Here is a 12,479-nt window from a genome sequence, read left to right on the forward strand (position 1 = left end):
GCTACAACAAGTTAATGTTAGAAAGCACCAAGGCTGTAGTTTATATATTCTGCAAATCAATATACACTGTAATAACTATAATTTGTTCACAAGCCTTCAGTTCTTCCTGTATTCTGCTGTTGATGCTAATTATCACAGGCTTGATTTGCCTGGCAAAAGAAGCAAATACTGAAATGAAAACAGTTTAGCAGGTGGCAAGGAAAGGTTTTTGCATACACGGTACCAAAGTTTCAGGTTCTGAGTCAGTATTATTCTGGAGGATGTAAAAATTTTGAAGGAGTCTTCTATGTTTGCATAGATTTTAAAAAATAAGTGGATATTCGTACTATTTCCAACATATTTCAGAAAATTAAATTCCATTATCAGTTAGATAATCACATTTTTCTATTGCAAAAAGAGAGATGTTTTAATGCAATGAAAACCATATTCTAAGTAATTTTGTTCAGTGGAAATGTTCAGGGTATTAAGAATGTGACATGTAACTAAGCACCAGGCTGAGCTCTCGGAATCCAGGTAAAGAGAGAGAGGAGAGAACATATGAGCAAGGGAGGTCAAGATCATGTTGGAGAAATCTACAGAGACAGCTGAACCAAGCTTGTGAGAACTCATAAACTCTAGACTGAAGCTGTGGAGACTCCAGAGGACCAAACCAGGCCCTCCATATGGGGGAGACAATTGTGAAGCTTGGTCTAACTAAGGGGCCCATGGCAGTGGGACCATGATACAAACCTGGTACATGAGCTAGCTTGCTGGAGCCCACTCCCTATGTGGGATGCTATTCTCAGTCTTGGTGCATGAGAGAGGGGCTTGGCCTGCCCTAACCTATTATGCCAGACTTGGTTGACACCTCATTGGAGCCCTTACCTTTGAGGAGGAGTGGGCTGGGGTGGGCTGGGGAGGTGAGGGAAGGAAGGGTGAAAGGGAGAATTGTGGTTGGAATGCACAATGAAATTTAAAAGTATAAGTAAAAAAAAGAGTGTGACATGCACTAGAAAGGAGATGCCACTTCATTTCCTGAAACTGTTTTTCAAAGAATGGAAAGCATTGTGAGCCTATCAGCATATCTAGATGCTCCATGACCACATTGCTTTCACAGCCTACAAAGCAGGTTTGACAGAATGATTCTAATCTAAATTTTTAATCAAGACTAGTAACAGAGTTAATTACAGTTTCAGTAAACAATCAGCCAGTGCCAGTAAATGTAAAATGTGGCACTACTGAGGAATAAGTGAGACTAGCAAGAAAGTATGTCTTGCTAGAGATTCCCAGCTGTAAACTTGTAACATCATCACATGGCAAAATGAAAACTGAGACTGAGGGAAAAGCAATCAAAACCCTGAGAGAAAATAGAGGGGGAAGATAGAGGAGGGAACAATTAATAATGGCATCTTGGGAGACAGAGAACATGGCAGCAATCTTGAGTTTCTCTTCTTCTTTTATTTTTGTCTCCCCTGGTTTCTACCTTTTACTAAAAATAGATTATTTTCTCATACAACATATCTTGATTAAAGTTTCCCCTCCTTCGACTGCCCTCAGTTCATCTCTACCTCCTCCACCACCTGGATCTCATTAGAAAAGAGCAGGCTTCTAAGAAATAACACCAAGCACAGTAACAAAATAAAATATAATAAGGTAAAACAGAAAAAAACATCATATTGCAGTTGGACAAGGCAAATTAACAGAAGGAAAAGACTTCAAAGAGAAGGCACAAGAATCAGAGATCTACCCATTCCTACAAACAGAAATCCCACAAAAATACTAATCTGAAAGCTATCCTACATACACAGAGGACTTAGAGCAGACCTGTGCAGGCCCCTGTGCTGCTTCAGTCTCTGTGAGCTCATATGATCCTTGCTCAGTTGATTTGGAGGGACTTGTTTTCCTGATGTCCTCCATTCCCTCTGGTTCACACACTCCTTCCACCTTCTCTTACATAGGGTTCCCTGACATCTGAGGGGAGGAATTTGATGGAACCATCCCATTTAGAACTCCTTGTTAAAAGATCCATTCTCTTGCTGCCTAATATCTATCTGTGGGTCTCTGTATTTGTTCCCACCTGATTCAGAATGAAGCCTCTTTTATAATGTCTGACTAAGGCTAAGACACTAATCTATGAGTATAGCAGAATATCATTCGGGGTCATTTTACTATCTTTTTGAAAATCAGTAGTATTTGGTTTTACCCTAGGTCTCCTGTCTGTCTAATCTCTGGTGCTGAGTCACCCTAGGAATGTCAGATATAGGCTGCATCTCATGGAGTGTGTCTTTTGGTAGGTTACTTCCATGAATTTTGTGCCACCATTGCACTACAATATTTTGCAGCATGACAGATTGTAGATCAAAGATTTTGTGGTTGTGTTGGTGTTCATATTTCTTTTTGGTAGCCTACAGAGTACCTTCCCACACCAAAGACACTAAAATATGGGGGTGAAGGTTCTATGTGGGCACCAGCTCTACCTCCCCATGTTCAATGAGTTGTGTAGTATTGTCATCAGCAATGAGATCTTGCTGTCAGTTTGTGGAGAGCAACCTGTATTTTTGTCAACAGCCTGGATTGTTTGGGAATTTCCATGGGACCCCTTTAGACAACAACTCTAGTGATTGTAGCCTAGTCCCAGTAGTGGAAGCGTTGTTTGGTGACAAAAAATGGTTATTTAGGACTCCAGCTCCCTCTTTATTTGCAGACTTCATTAGCATTGTCTTCATATATTTTAGGAAGTTTCTACTGCATTAAATTTCAATGACACCACCAACTGCCCCTCAATTCTAGCTGTCTCTCCTTGCATACCTTCTCTCAACTCCATTTCTCTTCAGGCTCCACATCCCATCCTCTCATTCACATCCCCCTCCTGTGTATAACAGTCCACCAAAAATAAAAAAAATACTATTCTATTTCCTATCCTAAGGAGATCTATGTATCCCCTCCTAGTCATTTTCTCAATATCCGACCTTTCTGGGATTAAACATTGCAGCTTGGTTATCATTTATTTAATTGCTAATAACCATATATAAGTTAATACATACCACATTCATCTTTTGGGTCTGAATGTTTGTTTTTTCTAGTTTCATCCATTTGCCTGAAAAATGTCATTTTTTAAATAGCTGAGTAATACTTCATTGTATACATTATCAAATTTTCTTTATTCATTCTTTTGTTGAGAGACATCTAATTTGTTCCCAGTTTCTGGCTGTTATGATTAGAGCAGCAATGAACATGGTTGAGAACATGTCTCCTTTGTAGGATGAAATGCCCAAGAATAGTAGAGCTGCATCTAGAGGTAGATTCATTCCCAACTTTCTGAGGAGCCACCATACTGAGTTCCATAATGGCTGTACAAGTTTGCACTCCAACCATCAATGGACAAATGTTCCCCTTGCTTCACATTTGCTTTTATGTGTGATCCATTTGGAGGTTAGTTTAGTGCAGGGTGATTAAGTGTGGATTTATTTGCATTCTCATACATTCAGATATTCAGTTGAACCAGCACCATTTGTTGAAGATATCTTTTTTTTCCCAGTGTGTATTTCTGGCTTCCTTATAAAAAAAAAAATCAGGTGTCAGTAGGTGTGTGGATTTATGTCTAGGTCTTCAATTTGATTCCACTGGTCAACATTTATGTGCCAATACCATGCTGTTTTCAGTATGATACTATTGTAGTTCAATTTGAAATCTGGAATGGTGATACTTCCACTAGTTATTTTATTGTTCAGGATTATTTTAGCTATCCTGTTTTTTTTCATGCAAATCTTGTCATTTCAAAATCTGGGAAGAATTGTGTTGGAATTTTCATGGGGATTGCATTGAATTTATATATAATTTATTTTTGGTGCATGGCTATTTTAACTACTGACTTTACTGAAACATAAGCATTGGAGATCTTCCCATTTTCTGATGTCTTCTCCAGTTTCCTTCCTCAAAGACTTGAAGATTTTATCATATAAATCTATCAAGTGTTTAGTTAGAATCACCCCTAAGATATTTTATATTAGTTCAGACTATTATGAAAGGTATTTCCCTGATGTCTTTCTCAATCTGTCACTTTCATATAAAAGGGCTACTGATTTTTGTGAGTTAATTTTGTATCCAGCTACTTTGCTAAAAGGGTTCATCATGTGTAGGAGCTGATTGTTTTAGAATCACTTATGTATTATATAATATCATCTGCAAATCATGATACTTTGAAGAAGGAAAGGCTTCTTCCTTTCCAATTTGCATCTTCTTCGATTTTCTTACTGCTTTAACTTCAAGTATTATACTAAATAAGTAGGAAGAGAGTGTACAACCTTGTCTTGTTCCCAATTTTAGTGAAATTGCTTTGAGTTTTTCTCAGTTCAAGATGATGTTGGCTATGGGTTTGTTATAAACTGCCTTTATTAGGTTGAGGTATGTCTCTTGTGTCTCTAATCTCTTTAGGACTTTTATCATGAATGGGTTTGGGATTTTGTAAAAGATCTTTTCTGCATCTAATGAGATGGTCATTTTGTCTGATATTAGAAAAGTGATCCTTTCTTCTTTTTTCCATTTGCTTGGAATACTTTTCTCCATCGTTTTTTTCTAAGATATTTTCTCCTTGATAGTAATGCGTATTTCTTGAAGGCAGGAGGAGAGAAAGGAAACAGTTATCTAATCCAATCTGCTAGTCTGTGTCTTTTGATAGAGGAATTGAGTCTGAGTGTTATTATTGAAAGCAGTATTGATTCCTTTTTGTTGTTGTTAATTTTGTGTTTTGTAGTTTTATTTATTAAACACCTGAATTAGTATCATTCATATTTTCCCTGTAGCCTCTTAGATATGATTGTCTTTCTCTTCAACCTGATGTGTTCCTTGTAGTAACTAATCTCTTCAGGCCTGTGGCTTGGCATCATTATCCAAAGTGTTTCTTTTTCCTTCAATCATAATTCTGTTGGTTTTCAGTATTGTTTAACAGTGTCATCTTTCAGTTATCAATATGTATCTTTCCAAGTACTTCTGCCCTTTCCAGTTTTTATTGAAAAATCAGCTACTATTCTGAGGGACTAGCATTTGTATGGTGTTTGGTCCTTCTTTCTTGAGTCTGTTTTCTCCTGTATATTCAGAGTTTTGACTGGTATGACATGAGCTGCTGTTCTGGTCATGTTTGTTTGTTTGTTTGAGGCAGAGTTTCTCTGTGTAACAAATCTAGCTGTCCTGGAACTTTCTCAGTAGACAAGGCTGGCCTTGAATTCACAGAGTACCACCTGTCTCTGCCTCTAGTGCGCTGGGGTTAAAGATTAAAGGCATGCACCGTACCACCACACCTTGTGTGCTTTGTTATGTAGATGGATATCTCTTTCCCTAAGTCATGGAAGTTTTCTTCTATGAAATCATTTAAAATAATTCCAGTGGCATTTGCATAAAATTGTTTTCTGTTTTTATTCACATAATTAATAATTGTCTCTTTTAATGATACCTCAAAGGTCTCTTGTGTTCTGTTTATACATTTTAATGTTTTATTTCATATTTTTCACTTGTTACTTTTTTGAGACAGAGTTTTATGTAGCCGAGGCTGACCTTAAACTCACTATATAGCTGAAGATGACCCTGAACTTCTGTTCCTCTTGCCTGAGTCCTAACTTATAGGCTAATGCCACCCATTTTTCTTAGGTCCTGGTGAAACCCATAGCTTCATAAATGCAAGGCAAGCACTCCATTAAATGAACAGCATCTCTAGCTTCTGCATACATTAATCTCTCTCTCTCTCTCTCTCTCTCTCTCTCTCTCTCTCTCTCTCTCACACACACACACACACACACAGGATTGTTAATAAATGATACGAATTCTCAATCTTGTCTTCAAGTTCTGACAACTTTGTCCTCTACAGTAATCAATTCCCTTGGGAAGGCTCTCTGCTGAATATTTTATAACTAACTGAATTTTCATTTCCATCTTATTTCACTTCCTTTTTTTAGCACATCCCTTTATTAAATTCTATTTTCTTATCCTTAATTGACTACCTTGCTCCATTCAGCTGTTTGTATTCTCTTGGAATTCATTGAGTTCATTCACGTCTTCTCTGACACCTTTCAACACATTTATAATTGTTCTTCTGATTAATGTCTCTAGAGTTTCATTTAACAATCTCCCATGGGGAGTTGCTGTGGAATTTGTAACTTTTGGAAGAGATATATGCCTTACCTTCTATTTCCTGTACTGGCGTCTGCCTTCCTGAGATTATCTGGAGTTAGTTCATTGGCTAAATTATTTTTCTCTAATTTCAATACATGTCTTTCTTCTTTCAATGGAGTTGTTTACAGTGTTAGAGATATTAGGTATGGTGCACATGAATTGAAGTGATGCTTTCTTCTTTTATACTGATGTTCAGAACACCAGGCTCTATTCCAGACCCCCCTTCCCCCAGAGTTGAGAGCCATCTGCAATAGTCAAGAAATGGAGTAGTACTTTAATACAACTCAGCCCCTCCTTAAGTACCAACTATTTTCAGGAGTAAAATAATACTGATATACTGTGAGTAATAGTCTACTGGTTATTGAGGGTATGCTTGTAGAAACTAAAGAAAAAGAAACAAGAAATGGGATAATTGATTATTATGTAGCTAGAAAGGAAGTCAAGGAGATGGTATGCATGTAAATGAGAATGGTAGAGGAGACAACAAACTGAGAGTAGGCTGTGTGAAGTTTGGGTGATGGTAAACTGGGAAAAAGGAGTAACACTATGCACTCAGCTAAAGCCAAAGAATGTAATTGCATTTAGTTTGATGTTGACTGTTGGCTTGGAGTATGTTGTCTTTATTATGTTTAGGTATGTTCCTGTTATCCCTGATCTCTCCAAGACCTTTAGCATGAAGGGGTGTTGGATTTTGTCAAAGACATTTTCAACATCTACTGAGATGATCATGAGGTTTTTCTTTTACAGTTTGTTTATATGGTGGATTATTTTAACAGATTTTTGTATATTGAACCATCCCTGCATCTCTGGGATAAAGCCTACTTAGCCATGGCAGATGATTTTTCTGATCCGTTCTTGGATTCGATTTGCCAGTATTTTGGCATCAATGTTCATGAGGGATATTGGTCTGTAGTTCTCTTTCTTAGTTGTGTCTTTGTGTGTCTTGGGTACCAAGTTAATTGTAGCCTCATAAAAAGAGTTTGACAATGACCCTTCTGCTTGGAAACCCACAGAAACAACTGACCTGAGCAAGTGGGATCTCAGGAACCCCAGTATGACAGCTGGAGAACTTGCATAAGATCAAAGCAGGCCCCCTGAATTTGGGTGCCAGCTAAGGGACTTGGGCAGGCTATGAGGCTGCTGACAATGGAACCAGTATTTATTCCTAGTGCACAAATGGGTTTTAGGTGCCTGTTCCTTATAGAGGAATACTCTCTCAGCCTAGATACATGGGGGACGACCTAGGTCCTGCTCCAAATCAAGTGACAGACTTTGATGATCCCCTATGGGAGGCCTCACCCTTCCTGAGGCGTGGATGAGGGATGGGATGGGGAGGTGGTGAGGGGCATGGGAGGATGGGAGGGAGAGGGAACTGGGATTGGTTTGTAAAATAAGATTATTTTAATCGAAATAAAAATTAATTTAAAAAGAGTATAATTGCTCCAGAAGCTGAGTAACAGAGTTCCTTTACACCAACGAAGCCTATGTTATTTGAAAGAGGTAAAAGAAGGGTAAAGAGGAAGCCAAAGTGTGAAAAGGCTCAGGCACCCTGCTCTCCTGATCTTGGAAAAGAAATAGCTACAGAAAGCAATGAGCAATAGAGGGCTGGGTGGAGACTGGCTTCAGGTGGGATTCTTGGCACACTGGTTGACCTCACAGGATGGTCTGTGGTTGGGTTAGCTTTAAGTCTCAGTGCCTTTCCTGACTTCCCAGGGAGACTGAAGGTCACGTGAAGGTCATGTATCATTGCCCTTCTTAACAATAGAGTGTGGCCTGTGGTGGGGTTCTAAGTCTCTTGATACTCCCTGAATATTTATGTGTTCTTGGGGAATCAAAATTTCCATTTTAATGTTTGTGCAGTAATCATTTTATCCAATGAAATATCTCCCCAGCCCAGAATTTTGAGTTTTACTTAAGACAAGAATTCCAGGATGAGTGAGCACAAAGGAGAGCTGCAATTTATCTAGAGACAATGTGCTTTATTGATGTTTGGTTGGGCTTTGTTTATATTGATACTGTGGATTGGAGCCAAGGGCTTGTTAATGGTGGGCAAATCACTATGTAGCTTTTGAATGTCCATGTCTCAAAAGATATAATTCACAGGCAGGATCAATATTTATTTTTAATTTTTTAAATTTAAATTAGAAACAAGCTTCTTTTACAGGTCAATCTCAGTTCCTTCTCCCTCTCCTGCCCCCACCCCCCACACCCTATCCCAACTCCTATCTACTCCCCAGGGAGGGTGAGGCCTTTCATGGGGAATCTTCAGAGTCTGTCATATCATTTGGAACAGGGCCTAGACTCTCCCCAGTGTGTCTAGGCTGAGAGAGTATCCCTCTATGTGGAGAGGGCTCCAATAGTTCATTTGTGTACTAGGGGTAAATACTGATCCACTACCAGTGGCCTCATTGATTGTCCAGATCTCCAAACTGACCTCAGGAGGTTACCTTAAATGCCCTTCTATGATAATGAGGTTTATAACTACCTTATATGCCATCCTAGTGCCTTCATCCAGAGCTGATGGAAGCAGAAGCAGACACCCACAGCTAAACACTGAGCTGAATTCTGGAATCCAGTTGCAGAGAGGGAGGAGTGAAAGTGGTCAAGACTAGAGTGGAGAAACCCACAGAAACAGCTGACCTGAACAAGGGGTTGCTCATGGACCCCAGAGTGATAGCTGGGAAACCAGCATAGGACTGTTCCAGACCCCCTGAAAGAGGAGGTCAGTTTGGATGTTTGGACAATCTATGGGGCCACTGAATCAGTATTTACCAGTATTACACAGGATCAATATTTAAACAAAGTTGAAGTTAAAAAAATATGAGCTTGTTTATGTATTTTTGTCATTTTAGAGAAATTCCTTTGGTGAATAAAAGTACAAGTTTCTTTATGAGGTATAGTGTTTAGGTTTACAGATGGGACTGGAAGGTAGGTGAGGTTAAACTCCATGCACTTCTGGTCCTTGGAGGGAGTTATTAGCTGTTTTAGAATCTGTTTGAAATACCAGAATACAGTAGTGTCTCAATGAAGACAATCTTTATAGTTGATTTTATCAGTTGTGTGTACTTTGTTGAATCCCCCTTCTTGTCCATGATCCTTAGTTTCCCATCTTTCTGCCATGCTTTATCAGAAGTTAAGAGAGCATTCTTGGATTCTGTGACACATAATGTTACAGGAAAGATGAGTCAGCATTTAACAGCAAGGATGGCAGGGAATGTGATGCTATGATCACATTATACCCTTTTACTGCATTCAAGACTCTGCTCATTGTCACTTGCTCTGATGGCCCCAGTTACCATTCTGACCTGCTAAAAAATCTTCCCAAATCATTTTGCATGATTGACTTTTTGTTAAAATTTTTATAAGTAATATATCTAATTCTAGTGATTGAAGGTATCTTTTTGAGGTAAGAGGCTGAAGAGATAACCATCTGCATAAATAATTTAATGTACTAATTTAAACTAGAAATATGTACTCTAAATATGAACAAGGGATGTCAGTAATAAGGAAATAATCACCATCACAGGTAATTAAAACTACAAGTTAAGATTAATTAAGAAGGGCTTTTGGTTTTCATCACTAAAACAACATAAGATTTTTACTGATTTGGTCCAATATCCTGGATCCCTTCTCAACATTAAATAGAATCATGAAATATCATTTGAAAAAAAAACTTAAAAAAACTGACTCACTTAAATGGAAAAATATTCTAAGAAAAAAATTTAGATGAATTCAAAGTAAAACAGAGAAAGAATAACAAAAAGATTTAAACAAAAGGCAAGGTTTACTAAAAAAATTTAAAGTGTTTACTAAAAAGAGAGTGAAAGGCAAAAATTTGAAAACTTGTAAATTTAAGGTTTCATAAATCTTACCTTTAACTTGTTTTTCTCATGTTAATAAGTCAATTACAAAATGCTTCATGGATAAGCAATGCTCTAAAATTTCTAATTACTGACTTTTTCTTCAACAAAAATGCTACCCTAAGCAGGAGACAGCTCTAGGGTGTGGCAGCAGAGAAGAATTATGTGCTGTAGGTCTAAAAAGCTAGGGGAAAGCATCGTGAACCTGTTTGCCTTGTAAAACATGGACATATTTGAGGTAATACATATTTATATTGGTTTTCCATTAAAAATATTCCACTGAAAAAGCGAGGATAGTTTTTACTTAATCTTATTTTAAATTACTTTGTAGTATAGTTAACAAGAATGAGACTGGTGTTGGAGATGGGGAAAGAAGATAGTCATGTAGTTAGAAAGAATACATTGTCTATTTGCCTTGCATTAGTTATATCATAAGGTTCTTGTCATCTGCCCTTGTATCTAAGAATATAGCACAGTCCATAACATGTTGTCAAATAATGTTTCTTAAGCTAAGTCACTGCTAATTTAAACATATATAATAAACCTATAATAAAACATGTAGGGGATGGAGTTTGAGATCAGGAGTAGAGCACTTGCCTAGTATTCACAGGATCCTGGGCTCAATCTTTGGCACACACATATATTAAAGAGTATTAATGCTACTTAAATGTCTCCATATTTTAGATAAACTTAATGGTACAATGGATACACAGTAGTATTTATTGTTTGATGTTGACTATATTATTAAAAATGTAAAGGGTCAAACAGTAAAGGCTACATGTTTCTGAATGGTTGTCTTCAATCTGACATGGGTTAGACAAGGTCTATTATTATATCGAGCTGGGACAAGAATTATATATTCAAAGAGATTAGGAAACATGATCTTAGTTGTAGCTTTAAGATATTCACCAGAAGGGGGATATTCACCACAAGAGGTCTGCTGTGGTGTAGTGAAGAATGGCAGCAAGATAATGTTTCAGTCCTGACGAGGATAGAATCACATATGGCACAGGTGGATGGAGGCAGTGTATGTACAAAAAGCAATGGGTGACCCCAAAACTAGGATGGGAAGTTAAAGATCAAGTGGGAGTTTGCAAAACAGATAAAGTAAAACTAGCCATCCTTTCTAACATCATCACTACTTGCTCTATGTTACATACCTTTTAAAACACTTTATAGATGTTTGCCTATGAGTTCCCTCCATAGTAATTAAACCAGGTTTCAGGGGGGAAGCAAGGATCTGCACTTTAAAGATCCTGGAAACAATTCCAAATGGCAGCAAAATCAAGAAACTGCTGCGCTCTCCTGCAGTGTTCATACCCTTGCTCCTAAATGACTCAGGCAGAAACTGTCACAGAAAGCTGAAGAAAGTTATCATGGTCAAAGCTTAAAGCACTGAAAAATGAATCCAGATGTTCCTGCTGGGAGCCCTCATCTGAACCACTGCAATGTGGCTTCAGTTCTTCGGAGTTTAAGAAAGCTGTCAGTGCACATCTTAACAGTAAACATTTTATGACATGAGCACGCTGTGGTTTCAATTTTTTCCCCAATCTTTGTGGCTTAGCCTCTCTGGGTCATTCCCATCCTTCTATTGAGAGTAGTTTGACAGCAGAGCTTGGGAGAAGAGTTCCCCAGTCCCAGTCCCGACCTGGCTACTGCTTTCCTGGTGTTGCAAACACAGGCCTTGCGATAGCTGCTTTCCACCTCCTGGGAAGTTTGGGGGGTGGATGGGGGGGACGAGTTGCTATTCAGTGTGGCCCTGGGTGAACATGACCTGGGAGTAGGCACCTCAAATGCTGCGGACAGTGTCAGAGGCTGGGTATGCCACTGAAGCCACAATAAAGTCATGTCAGCGTGGCATTTCGGCACTGTCAGATTGAGTTCAAAGCAAATGCTCTGACATTTCAGTCTCTAAACTTCCCATTTTTGTTCCACTCCATAGTGGTAATTTGCTGGATTCTGAACATTTACAATGAATACATCCTAAGCTTTCAAAACTTTTCAAATTCTTAAGCATAATTATAACATAGAAAATTTCCCAAATATACAGTGGACTGCCTCAACCACAAAAGCAATTGTCCGGACCCTTTAGTGAATAAACGGAAAGATATTAACATTGTGTTGTTATGTTCTGCAGGCTCTTTTACATCTGTGGAGGCATAGCTATAAGAAGGAAATTACCATTCCAGAGTCTCAGAAAGATCACACAGTCCCATATGCTGCTGAGCTTCAGGGCCATTCCAAAGCACAGGCTAATCTCCTTGTATGTGTGAAGTACTGGATTTAGCAAATGATTTTGTTCTTTCCATGCTTGCAAGAGTTGGTGCCCAGCAGAGTCCCACACCGTGAACAGAGGACTTTTAGTAGACGTCTCAGTAATAACTCCTTCTGAATGGTGAGTTTAGAGGGCAAAATATTACACGCAATATTTTCCAGTGCACTCATTTGTTGTTGTGGTAAGTACAGCTTCATGTG

Source organism: Cricetulus griseus (genome assembly GCF_003668045.3).
Source record: "Cricetulus griseus strain 17A/GY chromosome 1 unlocalized genomic scaffold, alternate assembly CriGri-PICRH-1.0 chr1_0, whole genome shotgun sequence".
Classification (NCBI taxonomy): Eukaryota; Metazoa; Chordata; class Mammalia; order Rodentia; family Cricetidae; genus Cricetulus; species Cricetulus griseus.